General features: G+C 43.1%; 1 protein-coding gene across 12 annotated transcripts in view; it reads right to left on the bottom strand.

Moving 5' to 3' along the window:
• Positions 1 to 247: 247 nt before the first annotated feature.
• LOC112249750 (CUGBP Elav-like family member 4) overlaps positions 248 to 13997 on the bottom strand; it is a 192161-nt gene continuing 178411 nt past the window's right edge. For all 12 annotated transcript variants that reach the window (XM_042320987.1, XM_042320988.1, XM_042320994.1 and 9 more), the window contains exon 13: positions 248 to 4909. The gene's annotated coding sequence lies outside the window, so the exon portion shown is untranslated. The remainder of the gene's footprint in view (positions 4910 to 13997) is intronic.

The raw sequence follows: 13997 nt of genomic DNA, 5'->3' as shown, positions 1-13997 counted from the left end.
GGCATTATATCTAGAGCCAGTAGAGGAGGCAGAATAACCAGAGGTTAAGAAATGTGAATAACTGCCTCACAGGTGCTAATGTTACATGAGAAGGTCAGACATTACAGTGACCGTTGACAGGACCATAAATATGTTTTTGTTATATTATATTTTACATACAGTACCAGTCAAAAGTTTGGACACACCTACTCATTCAAGGGTTTTTCTTTATTTTTACTTTTTTCTACATTGTAGAATAATAGTGAAGATATAAACTATGAATTAACACATATAGTAAAAATAAAGAAAGGTGTGTCCGAACTTTTGACTGTTACTGTATTTCCAAACAGACTCATAAAGTGAGTCGAACTAACAATAGCAATAACCTATAATGTCAATCTAAATATTCTCATCTTAACATGAGTGGGTGGCTTTCAGTCCTGCGTAAGGCGAGTCACTCCTAAGTTAACATTCTTGACTAAAGGCCAGACAGGGCCAGAGCTGGGCTAAGATGGGCTGAGATGGGCTGAGCTGGGCTGAGATGGGCTGAGATGGGCTGAGATGGGCTGAGCTGGGCTGAGATGGGCTGAGATGGGCTGAGATGGGCTGAGATGGGCTGAGCTGGCAGACTTCTGGAGTCAGTAAGAGAAGGAATTAAAACCCACTTCTCATTTTCTTTCTTCCAGAGCCTGGCTTCACTACAGCTATTTCTGTTTTCACTGCATGTCACACTAATAACCTTCCTCCCCTGTGTGGAAGAGCAATAAGAGGACCCTGGTTCTAACAGCTCCCTGATTTAACATGGTCTAATCTAGCCTTCCCAAGCACGTTTCTGCAGCTCCCTGGTGCAGCAGAAAGGCTATACGAGTGTAGCACGTTAGCCAAGCAGGGAATATAAGACTGGGCAGGGGATTGGACCTAGGCTGAACCTAACCTTGCTCTAAGTTGACTGTAGGGGTGTGCAGCATTTAACTGGTGTAGGAGCCATCAGAGGGCTCGTGGGGAGGCTAATGGGACTAGTCTTGCAGGAGGTGCTTTTGAAGCGGCAGAGAGACAAGCATAGGAGATTTCATCGCTCACGGAACATTAGGTTTCCTATTGATTAATTCAGCATTACGTAAATAATGAGCACAAAAGGGCTGCTGTGAAGAACATGCATTCATATTGACCTACTTCACATTAACTCTTGTTGCTTCCTAGTTCCTACATGTTTTGCTGACTTCATAACAACTAAAGGCTGAGTGTTTTTACTGTGTTTTTGAAGGCAAGCTGAGACAACACACGACCAAAGCTGGCACTGTTTTTTTCAACGGGCATCATTTTGATTCAAAATAACTACTGTGCTTCACCAATATTGTTCCTCCAGTTCTGAACAATATTCTGTGCTTTGCAGGTGTCCCGACTGTAATACTGCCGTGAAAAATGCAAAAATTTTAGAGCGGGTTGTTTTGTGGACAATGGCGGCTTCTGAGGCGATTGTTGAGACACAATTATGTGCTGAAAGCTGATGTACAATAACATGGGCCACCTGGCAGGCAGCTGCAACGGAGGAACTGAGGGTTTTTCAACGGACTAGTTGGTTGTCTGCTACCCATTTCAACCTGCTATTGTTCAGTAGCTTTTATGCCTGGAGAAATATTTCAAACCTAGTCTATTTTGCCTTATTTTCAACATAATCTATACCCACGCCAATCAAATATCCAACATTAATACCCAGAGTAGCTATGATATGGCTGGGTTTTATCCATCTTCCTGGATCCCATCTCCATCATAAATACGGATGCGGTGATATCGGTGCCAGGTCAGCTGTCGGCATCCTTGCCAGGGAGCCGCTACAAACATAATTCTCTCTAATCTACCTTCTGTCATCACAGAGCATTCAAGGGACCATCCCCACTGTCATTTGGTCCAGGTGATTATGCAGATGACTTTTCACTTGGTTGGTGTTAATGTATAGAGCCTCACTATTACAACGTGATTAGAGGGAAAGGTGAAATAGCATGTCTAATACGGAGGAAGAGATAATTGAAGGCTATTGAAGCCAAACACTGAACTGCAAGTTGGTTTGAAACATTGTTCCAGGGGAACAGCTGAACAGCATAGCCTGGTAAAACCAGACTGAACCCACCATTTTTGAGTGCAGAGTTCAGTCTGGTTGAACCAGGCTATGAACAGCTAGGTTGGGGTTCTGGAAGGCATGATGGAACAGAACAGTGTCTATTTATAGCAGAGGAACACAAACACAAAGTCAGAAGCTAACATTCATTACAGTAGTGTGGTATGGTGAAAGCAAGGATACAAATCAAGACAAATCCAAGACCTTTTCGCTCACAGAAATGAGTGGCATGGTATTGTCTTTAAGCAGCTGGGAGAAAGACAATGAAAGTCATTGTACTGTAAATGTGTCTTGTGTGATGCAGGCAGGCAGGGCTTTCAGTCAGTGACTTGGAATGCGTCCGCTCTGCTTTGGAGAGCAAGTCCCAGAGGTAAACAGAGACAGACTGGACAGAAGGCAGCAGGTACCTAATACATGCCAAGTGATTCCTTATCAACCCTTCAATCCCATTCCCAAAGAGCTAGGCAGCACAGATACATGATGTTTGGCAAGGTGGTGGTGTTGAGTGGGGGGGGTTGTGGCTTTTGATTGCATGGATTTGGTCCCCCGGGGGATAATTCCAAGGAGCATCACTTTGAAGGATAAGAAAAGACAAGGTTGGACATGTTGGTGTGGAGTAGGACTCAGAGATCAGGGTTTGGCTGTTGACTTCTCCCACTCTCCTCTCGCCTTCTCTTCCCTGTCCAGCTCTGCCTCCCCCTCTGTATGCCTTCAGTCAGCTCTCAGGGAGTTGGGAGGGAGGGGGAGAGCTGGGGGAAAGCTGGTGTTCTACTGAGAGAACTTGAGGAAGTGTGGACAGTGAATGACTTGCAATCTTATCCTTCCTCGAGACTCAACGCAAACATATCGATCTGGTTTTCATATAGCGGGGCCAGCTGCATCCACCACAAAATAAAGGGCTCATAGACACTAACTAAAAGCCTGACAAGTTAAGAGTTCAGAGTTGTGATCTGCTAGGCATGGATTGGCAGGGAGGAGCTGAACGATGGCGGTTGTATGGCTGTAATTCAGACTGTGTTAGGTTAGGTTGAGACGGATAGGTAGGTTTTTCCACAGGCTCATTATATAATATTTGAAAAAAAAGCAGGTCAGGGAGGGGACATGTTAACAGTGGCATGTACATTATATACGACACAGCTAAATGAGCTCTAAAAGCTTCCACTGTTTGGCCATCCATAAATCTTGTGTGTTTTTCAGAGCAAGTTCTGCTTGTATCTGTTCTGCAGCCGTGGGGGTGAGGCGATGTTTCTCAATCTCACCAGAGCTTTAGAACGGCTTCAGCGGACATAAATATCTCTGGCCTCTCTCTCTCTCTCTCTCTCTCTCTCTCTCGTTCTCCCTCTTGCCTATAAAGTGGTTATTTTTAATGGGTCTATTTTTTTAAATTTTACTCAAACACCATGAGAGCCAATTCATTGTTATACAGTTGAGTCCACTCTTTTGGCAGTTTCAGTAGCTATCAACTCAATCATTTTCTTCTCTGCTTGCCTTAATTTTTGTCCATTAGTCCATCTCGTTTGCAGAAGCTTCTCTTTAAGCATTTCTTTAATACGTTTTATAATAGCACACTCCCTGTGTAATAAAAAAGCTCAAAAGAAAAGAACACACCATGTCCGATTTGCTTGGTTTTTACAGTGGATTGTCGCTTGAACACAAAGGCTTGTGGGAAATAAGCCTCTCATTTGTGCACCCTGTCCAGCACAGACACTAGGAAGGTCCATCTGTCTTTTCTCTTCTTCTTCCCCCTCTTCTCAAAAACAGTTCCTTTATAGCTGTCAGATAGTGCTGTGAGTGAGTTGCACACCATGATGAGGGACATGTCCAGCGGCCCGACCGTAACATCCAAGAGAGAGACCCCAATGCCCCAAAGCCCACTGGGACGGACAAAATGAATAATTGTATCTTTTTCATCCCTCCCCTACTTTACAAGTTCAAGTATTTTTTTCTTTAAAAAAAAAACAACAGCAAAAAAGAGCAAATCTACTTTTCTAGTATTCTACATTTTCTAATCTACTAACTGGGGGCAAAACAGCAACCAGAACATAATAATCAGCCCCTTTACTACGTTTCCTTGTCTTTTTTTCAATGTATACATTATTTCCTTTATCTTTTTATTCTTACTTAGGCCACTGGATATTGATTTAATGATTTATTTTGACTACTATTAAATTGTAATACTTGCAGCTACAAGGTAAGAGGTTTTTAAATATATATATATATATATATATATGTATATATTTATATTCTTTTAAAAAGCGTTAAGTCCTTTGGTCCCTATTTCCTAAGGAATGATGCATGTAAATTCTCCTGGATTCTCCCTTTCTCTTCTTCTTTCCTCAGAGCTCGCCCTGTCACAGAGCACATCACCTGTGTAGGCACGAAAACCAAAATGGCAGCAGGCTGGTGTGTGTGTGTGTGTGTGTGTGTGTGTGTGTGTGTGTGTGTGTGTGTGTGTGTGTGTGTGTGTGTGTGTGTGTGTGTGTGTGTGTGTGTGTGTGGTGTCAGTTTGCATGCTTTGAGCATAATGTGTCTATAAAGGTTTTCCATCTTCTCTAAAAAACAGCAGCAAAAAGTTGGTCTCTGCAAAAAATCCTCTTCCACAGACGCCAAAGCAAAACAGGGAAAAAAAGAGGCATTTGCTAAAAAAACAAACAAGAATCTCCGGGTTCTTTCTCCTCCTCAGTCACCCAATCTTCTCCAGCTATTCTTCCAGCAGAATCAAGGGACCACCCTTCTTTCATGATATGTAGCAGAGCAAGAAGTCTTTGTACTTTATACTGCACTTGTGGAAATAAGGTGTTGTGGCCCTTCATCCTGTAAGAGAGAGAGAGAGAGCAGATTCAGTGAGGCGAGGGCACAGGGGTCTTGTTCAGGGTGCTGGCTCCTGCCTGGTTTAGCACACTGACAGGCACAGCTAACAGAATGGAAAACAGACAAAGGAAAAGAAGGAGGATGTCAATCAGATCTAGAAAGAAGTAAGCTGGAGGTGGAGGGGTTGTGTTTTACCATATGGAACAGATGTATGCTGTGACAGCACTAATCCAAAGGCGGTAGGTATTTAAAGCAACTTTACTCTCACCTCAGAAACAATATTTTACTAAACGTTAGCCTGTCACCTCTGTTAATTCCTCTGTTAATAGTCATTTCTGTTCATTTGTGATAATACTTTTTTAAAAGCCCAAATGACAACCGAGGGAAGGGGGACGCTAAAGATGAAGGGATGCACTGAAGGTCAAATAGTAGCCCATTAATAACAATATTATCATGTTAAAAGGGATTATTACAAAACTCCAGGGGGAGGGAAAGTGCATGATCATCTTTTCATGTGACATTTTTGTGTGTGTAGTGAACAAATTTAAAACGAATGCTCAAAACTATTGGAAAATACACCCAGAGCTATAATGTCTTTATTGCCATAGCAGTAGATATGAAATAGATACTTTTTGGCTCTGGTTAAATAAGCTGGAGTTAGGATGCAATCATTCTTAATGTGTACTGGCCCTGAATCCTGGTACAAAAAAACAGCCAAATCACAGCTAATCACTCTCACAGGGCCCACATGAAAAATACCTGACTTTGTGGAGCTAACATATGCCGCGCAAGTCTTTGTTCTGTTATTTTCTCCTGAGAAACGAGCTTGTTACCATTTTTTAATAGATCAGCTATTTAACCGTAGGAGATGAGATGCTGGTAACGTATTTCATATCTGCGGAGGCAAGCAGGACCATTAGAGGTAAGCCTTTGCACTAAAATATCTGATTATAGATGTTCCAGCTTTTATACAAAAACACCAGTAATTCAAAGTAGGCATCTACCATAGAAGTTATAGAAGAAGAGAAAACAGTCCATTTAAAACATAACAGCTTGTATTTCCAGAGGGGAGTTTTAAGTGGAAGCAACTGATGAAGACCAAACTACTGGAAAAACATATTTATATCTACATGGATAACTACCTACTTTCACACAAATGCGCACACCCTGAAGTGGCTCTCAATTAGAGATTGATGAGAGAGACACAGTCACAGGGGAGACAGGGGAACCCAGAGAGACCTGAGTTACAGAGGAGACAGGGGAACCCAGAGAGACACAGCCACAGAAGAGACAGGTGAACCCAGAGAGACCTGATCCACAGGGGTGACAGGGGAACCCAGAGAGACCTGATCCACAGGGGAGACAGGGGAACCCAGAGAGACCTGACCCACAGGAGAGACAGGCGAACCCAGAGAGACCTGATCCAGAAGGGAGACAGGCGAACCCAGAGACACAGTGCCGAGCTGGCTTGTTGTCCTGACCGACTGCACTTAGTTAAGTCAGAGATCTGTATATAATGACAAGATGCTCATGTCTCTGCCCTAACAAAAGGAGTTGTTGTCCCAAAGGCAGGAAGGCAGGTGACAAGCTTCGGTCCAAAATAAGCCCATAGAAACGCATGGTGCTTATTTTGACAGATTTTGGAGCGAGTAAAAATATCGAGACAATAGTAACAATAGTAACTCATGCATGGAATGCACCAGTAATGCACCAGTAATCTATTCAGTGGTAAAACAGTTACAAACACATTGAGTTAATTGTTGGTCATGATAATACTGAAAAGACCAGACTAAAACAACACAAGCAGAGGATGCACCATTCATGGTATTAGTTTCTTTGATGTGTTTTGATGGTGTTTGTGTTTGTGTGTGAATGTGGGTGGAGTCAGGCTGGGGTGTGTGGGGCTACACCACTGCCTGCAGCTCTGCAATCGCAATGTAATTGGTTAGCCCCCTCATAAATATATACATGGGAAGTTATCCTCATGTTAGGCAAACAAAACAATCATACCAAGTACTCCAAGTGCAGATGAAATGCAGGGAGGAGTGGAGGAGAGTCAAAATGTTCCTGTGCTTCTCTACAGTTTGTGGATGGGATATATGGATGGAGGATATTTAATTGGCTGCACAAACACAGGGTCATCTTGTCTATCACTCAACTAAAACTGGGAATGGCTAAAAAAAAAGAAGGTTATTTTAGCAAAGAATCTGTCTTGTGACAACAAACGTTGGCATCAGCTCTCTTGCGTTAAGAAACATTGTTACAAATAAATAATTGCAAAAACACTGTTGGTATACACAGTGCCTTCAGAAAGTGTTCATACCCCTTGACTTATTCAATATTTTGTTGTGTTACAGTCTGAATTCAACATTTATTGAAAAAAAAAAATTCTTCACTTTGTCATTATGGGTGCATCTACACACAATAACCCATAATGACAAAGTGAAAACATGTTTTTAGAAATGTTTGCAAATTTATTGAAATACAGAAATATCTAATTTACAAACAGAAGGTATTCACAACCCTGAATCAATACACATTAGAATCACCTTTGGTAGTGATTACAGCTGTGAGTCTTTCTGGGTTAGTCTCTTTGAGCTTTGCACACATGGATTGCGCAATATTTGCACATTATTATTTTTACAATTATTCAAGCTCTGTCAAGTTGGTTGTTAATCATTGCTAGACAGCCATTTTCAAGTAATTCCATAGATTTTAAACCTGATTTAAGTCAAAATTGTAACTAGTCCATTGTAACTAGTCCACAACTCCAGCGTATATTTGGCCTTGTGTTTTAAGTTATTGACCTGCTGAAAGGTGAACCAGGGTTTGCTCTAGGATTTTGCCTCTGTTTAGCTCTATTCCGTTTCTTTTTATCCAAAACCAAAAAACTCCCTGACCATGCTGATGACAAGCATGCCCATAACATGATGCAGCCACCACTATGCTTGAAAATATGAAGAGTGGTACTCTGTGATGTGTTGTGTTGGATTTGCCCCAAACATAACACTTTGCATTCAGGACATAAAGTTAATTTCTTTGCCACATTTTTTTGCAGTTCTACTTTAGTGCCTTATTGCAAAAAGGATGCATGTTTTATAATATTGTTATTCTGTACAGGGCTTCCTTCTTTTCACTCTGTCATTTACGGTGCATTCAGAAAGTATTCAGACCCCTTGACTTTTTCCACATTTTGTTATGTTACAGCCTTATTTTAAAATGGATTACATCGTTTTTCCCCCTTATCAATATACACACAATACCCCATAATAACAAAACAAAACAGATTTGTATTTTTATTTGAGCAAATATATTTAAAGAAATAGACAAATTAAATATCACATTTACATAAGTATTCAGACCCTTTACTCAGTTCTTTGTTGAAGCACCTTTGGCAACGATTACAGTCTTGAGTGTTCTTGGGTATGTATTTGGGGAGTTTCTCCCATTCTTCTCTGCAGGTCCTCTCAAGCTCTGTCAGCTTGGATGGGGAGCATTGCTGCACAGCTATTTCAAGTCCGGGCTCTGGTTGGGCCATTCAATGACATTCAGAGACTTGTACTGAAGCCACTCCTTCGTTATCTTGGCTGTGTGCTTAGGGTTGTTGTCATGTTGGAAGGTGAACCTTCGCCCCAGTCTAAGGTCCTGAGTGCTCTGGAGCAGGTTTTCATCAAGGATATCTCTGTACTTTGCTCCGGTCATCTTTCCCTCAATCCTGACTAGTCTCCCAGTCCCTGCCACTGAAAAACATCACCACAGCATGGTGTTGCCACCACCATGCTTCACTGTAGGGATGGTGCCAGGTTTCCTCCAGAAGTGACGCTTGGCATTCAGGCCAAAGAGTTCAATCTTGGTTTCATCAGACCAGAGGAACGTGTTTCTCATGGTCTGAAAGTCTTTAGATGCCTTTTGACAAACTCCAAGCAGGCTGTTATGTATGTGCCTTTTACTGAGGAGTGGCTTCCGTCTGGCCACTCTACCATAAAGGCCTGATTGGTTGAGTGCTGCAGAGATGGTTGTCCTTCTGGAAGGTTCTCCCATCTCCTCAGGGAAACTCTGGAGCTCTGTCAGAGTATCCATCTGCTTCTTGGTCACCTCCCTGATCAAGGCCCTTCTCTCCCGATTGCTGTTTGGCCAGGCTGTCAGCTCTAGGAAGAGTCTTGGTGGTTCCAAACTTTTTCCATTTAAGAATTATGGAGGCCATTGTGTTCTTGGGGACCTTCAATGCTGCAGACATTTTTTGGTACACTTCCCAAGATCTGACACAATCCTGTCTCAGAGCTCTACAGACAATTTCTTCAACCTCATGGCTTGGTTTGTTCTGACATGCACTGTCTACTGTGGGACCTTATATAGACAGGTGTGTCCTTTTCCAAATCATGTACAATCAATTGAATTTACCACAGGTGGACTTCAATGAAGTTGAAAAAAAAAATCTAAAGGATGATCAGTGGAAACAGGATGCAGCTGAGCTCAATTTCGAGTCTCATAACAAAGGGTCTGAATACTTATGCAATAAGGTATTTCTGTTTTTATATCTACAAAATTTGCAGAAGATTGTGAGAGCATCAGCTGTTCCGGATGACTGTGTGATCACGCTCTCCGCAGCCGACGTGAGTAAGACCTTTAAACAGGTCAACATTCACAAGGCCGCAGGGCCAGACGGACTACCAGGATGTGTATTCTGAGCATGCGCTGACTCCAATTTGCATACTGCCCTAACAGTTCCACAGATGATGCCATCTCTATAACACTCCACACTGCACTGCCCTTTCCCACCTGGACAAAAGGAACACCTATGTGAGAATGCTATTCATTGACTACAGCTCAGCGTAGTCAATGAACAGCTCAGTGCCCTCAAAGCTCATCAATAAGCTAAGGACCCTGGGACTAAACACCTCCCTCTGCAACTGGATCCCGGACTTCCTGATGGGCCGCACCCAGGTGGTAAGGTTAGGTAACAACACATCCGCCACGCTGATCCTCAACACTGGGGCCCCTCAGGGGTGCGTGCTCAGTCCCCTCCAGTACTCCCTGTTCACTCATGACTGCACGGCCAGGCACAACTCCAACACCATCATTAAGTTTGCTGATGAAACAACAGTGGCAGGCCTGATCACTGACAATGATGAGACAGCTTATAGGGAGGAGGTCAGAGATCTGACCATGTGGTGCAAGGACAACAACCTCTCCCTCAACGTGATCAAGACAAAGGAGATGATTGTGGGCTACAGGAAAAAGAGTACCGAGCACACCCCCATTCTCATCGACGGGGCTTTAGTGGAGCAGGTTGAGAGGTTCAAGTTCCTTGGCGTCCACATCAACAACAAACTAACATGGTCCAAGCACACCAAGACAGTCTTGATGAGGGCACGACAAAACCTATTCCCCCTCAGGAGACTGAAAAGATTTGGTATGGGTCCTCACATCCTCAAAAGATTTTACAGCTGCACCATCGAGAGCATCCTGACGGGTTGCATCACTGCCTGGTATGGCAACTGCTCAGCCTCCGACGGCAAGGCACTACAGACGGTAGAGCGTACGGTCCAGTACATCACCGGGGACAAGCTTCCTGCCATCCAGGACCTCTATACCAGGCGGTGTCAGAGGAAGGCCCTTAAAATCGTCAAAGACTCCAGCCACCCTAGTCAAAGACTGTTCTCTCTGCCTTCGCACGGAAAGCGGTACCTGAGTGCCAAGTCTAGGTCCAAGAGGCTTCTAAACAGCTTCTACCCCCAAGCCATAAGACTCCTGAACAGCTAATCAAATGGCTACCCAGACTATTTGCACCCTCCACGCTGCTACTACTCTCTGTTATTATCTATGCATAGCCACTTTAACAACCCTACCTGCATGTACATAATTATCTCAATTACCTCGACACCAGTACCCCCGCACATTGACACATTGACTCTGTACCGGTACCCCGCACATTGACACATTGACTCTGTACCGGTACCCCCGCACATTGACACATTGACTCTGTACCGGTACCCCGCACATTGACACATTGACTCTGTACCGGTACCCCCACACATTGACACATTGACTCTTTACCGGTACCCCCACACATTGACACATTGACTCTGTACCGGTACCCCGCACATTGACACATTGACACATTGACTCTGTACCGGTACCCCCACACATTGACACATTGACTCTGTACTGGTACCCCCACACATTGACACATTGACTCTTTACTGGTACCCCCACACATTGACACATTGACTCTGTACCGGTACCCCCACACATTGACACATTGACTCTGTACCGGTACCCCCACACATTGACACATTGACTCTTACCGGTACCCCACACATTGACACATTGACTCTGTACAAGTACCCCACACATTGACACATTGACTCTTTACCGGTACCCCCACACATTGACACATTGACTCTGTACAAGTACCCCCACACATTGACACATTGACTCTGTACCGGTACCCCCACACATTGACACATTGACTCTGTACAATTGACACATTGACCCCACACATTGACACATTGACTCTTTACTGGTACCCCACACATTGACACATTGACTCTTTACCGGTACCCCCACACATTGACACATTGACTCTTTACAAGTACCCCACACATTGACACATTGACTCTTTACTGGTACCCCACACATTGACACATTGACTCTTTACCGGTACCCCCACACATTGACACATTGACTCTTTACTGGTACCCCCACACATTGACACATTGACTCTTTACTGGTACCCCCACACATTGACACATTGACTCTTTACCGGTACCCCCACACATTGACACATTGACTCTTTACTGGTACCCCCACACATTGACACATTGACTCTGTACCGACTCTTTACCGGTACCCCCACACATTGACACATTGACTCTGTACCGGTACCCCCGCACATTGACACATTGACTCTTTACCAGTACCCCCACACATTGACACATTGACTCTTTACCGGTACCCCCACACATTGACACATTGACTCTTTACCGGTACCCCCACACATTGACACATTGACTCTTTACCGGTACCCCCATTGACACATTGACACATTGACATTGACTCATTACCGGTACCCCCACACATTGACACATTGACTCTTTACCAGTACCCCCACACATTGACACATTGACTCTTTACCAGTACCCCCACACATTGACACATTGACTCTTTACCGGTACCCCGCACATTGACACATTGACTCTTTACCAGTACCCCGCACATTGACACATTGACTCTTTACCGGTACCCCCGCACATTGACACATTGACTCTTTACCAGTACCCCGCACATTGACACATTGACTCTTTACCAGTACCCCGCACATTGACACATAGACTCTTTACCAGTACCCCCACACATTGACACATTGACTCTTTACCGGCACCTCCTGTATTTCGCCCCGCTATTGTTATTCACTGCTGCTCTTTAATCATTTGTTTTTATTATCTCTTACTTTTTTCTAAATGTAACTTTTTTAGGTATTCTTAAAACTGCATCGTTGGTTAAGGGCTTGTAAGTAAGCATTTCACTGTAAGGTCTACACCTGTTCTATTCAGCGCAAGTGACACATTTGATTGGATTTTCTCCTATCACATGAAACTCTGTAACTGTTTTAAAGTCACCATTGGCCTCATGGTGAAATCCCTGAGTGGTTTCCTTCCTCTCTGGCAGCTGACCTAGGAAGGACGCCTGTGTCTTTTATAGTGACTGGGTCAAAGTGTAATCAATAACTTCACCATGCTGAATGGGATATTCAATCTCTGCTTCTTTTTATTTTGACCCATCTACCAATAGGTGCCCTGCGTTGCGAATCATTGGAAAACCTCCCTGGTCTTTGTGGTTAAATCTGTGTTTGAAATTCACTGCTCGACTGAGGGACCTTACAGATAATAGTATGTGTGGGGTACAGACATGAGGGAGTCATTCAAAAATCATGTTAAACACTAATATTGCACACAGAGTGAGTCCATGCAAGTTATTATGTGACTTGTAAGCACATTTGTACTCCTGAACTTATTTAGGCTATATATATATACACACAGTTTCCTCATATATATATATATATATATATATATAGTATTCACACTCAGAGAGAGAGAGAGAGAGAGAGAGAGAGATACAGAATATCCATACACATTGAACATTGAAGTTCACGAGAAAAAATTAAACACACAAGGTCACGTTACAACAGCAAATATGGTCAAAAGTCACGTCATCATTGATAATGATCAACCAGTCAATCAGCATGTCAGATGTACCTAACAACAGCTAGCAGCAATCAAAAAGGCATCCATTTACTGTACTTCACAAGCTGCCAAAAACATATTAAAAAGAGGGCGAAAAAAGAGATGGAGATATAAAATGGACTCGACGCCACGTCATGCAACGCACGCAGTCACAGTCCTGCAACATGACGTCATCCAAAATAAAATGACACCATGGGTTCAACTTACAGGTGTGGGAACTGGGAACGTGTCCCCGTGACTGGTGGCTACTGGTTGGCTACACAACGACCATGGAGAGGCCATCTCATGTTATGATTGGCAGGTTGGCAGGTTGGGTTGGGTGCAAAATAAAAGAAGAAGAGAAGTGGTGGAATTCCCCAAAAAATTCTCAAGTGGTAAATATGATGTAGACTTTACTTTCCCATTTATTCCAGCCTCTCTCTCTCTCAACGTCTCTGGCTGACAAACCAAATGAAGGGAGGTTATTACTGTCAAAATGAAAAAGTCAACAAATCAACAAATACAATTTGAAATATAGAGATAAAAATGGAACCTTCAAAAATAACTAAAATAATGGCCTTTATTTTTCTTTTTGAAGCAGTTCTGAGAGGCCTTTCAGTCAGAGAACATTTATAGGGTAAAAGACTAGAGTGCTGCACTGTACTCACAAAGATAAGACCAGGCCAAATGGCATATTTTACATCTCAAACTAACACAGTCACACTCTAAATAATTGGATTTTGTCCATGCATTGTATGCTATGATGTTGGTATGTACATTGAGTACCTTTAGTCAATTATAAATTCTTTAAGACCCAGAAATTGTCGGCAGAATTACTGAGTTAGTAGAAGAGTGGAGAAGAATGG

Source organism: Oncorhynchus tshawytscha, linkage group LG04 (genome assembly GCF_018296145.1).
Source record: "Oncorhynchus tshawytscha isolate Ot180627B linkage group LG04, Otsh_v2.0, whole genome shotgun sequence".
Classification (NCBI taxonomy): Eukaryota; Metazoa; Chordata; class Actinopteri; order Salmoniformes; family Salmonidae; genus Oncorhynchus; species Oncorhynchus tshawytscha.
The sequence above is the reverse complement of the archived record's forward strand: the minus strand, read 5'-3'. Positions and strand labels throughout refer to the sequence as shown.